This window comes from Pygoscelis adeliae, unplaced genomic scaffold (genome assembly GCF_000699105.1).
Source record: "Pygoscelis adeliae isolate BGI_AS28 unplaced genomic scaffold, ASM69910v1 Scaffold121, whole genome shotgun sequence".
NCBI classification, from domain to species: domain Eukaryota; kingdom Metazoa; phylum Chordata; class Aves; order Sphenisciformes; family Spheniscidae; genus Pygoscelis; species Pygoscelis adeliae.
In genome coordinates, this window is record NW_008824359.1 from 231,319 (window position 1) to 231,722 (window position 404).

The following is a 404-nucleotide window of genomic DNA, read 5'->3' on the forward strand; positions in this document are numbered from 1 at the left end:
TGAGAAAAAAAAAAACCAAAACGCACAGAGCCCATGAGGCTCCGCCCGTAGTCGGCAGGATTCGAACCTGCGCGGGGAGACCCCAATGGATTTCTAGTCCATCGCCTTAACCACTCGGCCACGACTACACCGACGGGCGGCTCTCTCGGCACGGAAGCTCCACTGATCCACCCGCCCCTCTCTTTCTTTTTCGTTTACGGGACGAAAACATTTCCCCGGTGCCATCCGTGCGCCCTCCTCCTAAGTGGAAGTAGCTTGCACGCCTCTGTCTGCCTTAAAATAACCCGCACGATGCTGCTCGAGAGCGTTAGCTCCGATAAAAACCAGCCCGGTGGCTGGGTGCCTCCTCCGCGGCAGCCCTTCGGCCTCCGCCGGGGCAAAGAGCGCAGCCGGGCGCAGGGTGC

General features: G+C 60.4%; 1 non-coding gene across 1 annotated transcript; it reads right to left on the reverse strand.

Annotated features, from left to right (window-relative positions):
- Positions 1-46: 46 nt before the first annotated feature.
- Positions 47-128, reverse strand: TRNAS-AGA. Its single transcript has one exon. It is a non-coding gene; the product is annotated as a tRNA-Ser (tRNA).
- Between the last annotated feature and the right edge of the window lie 276 nt (positions 129-404).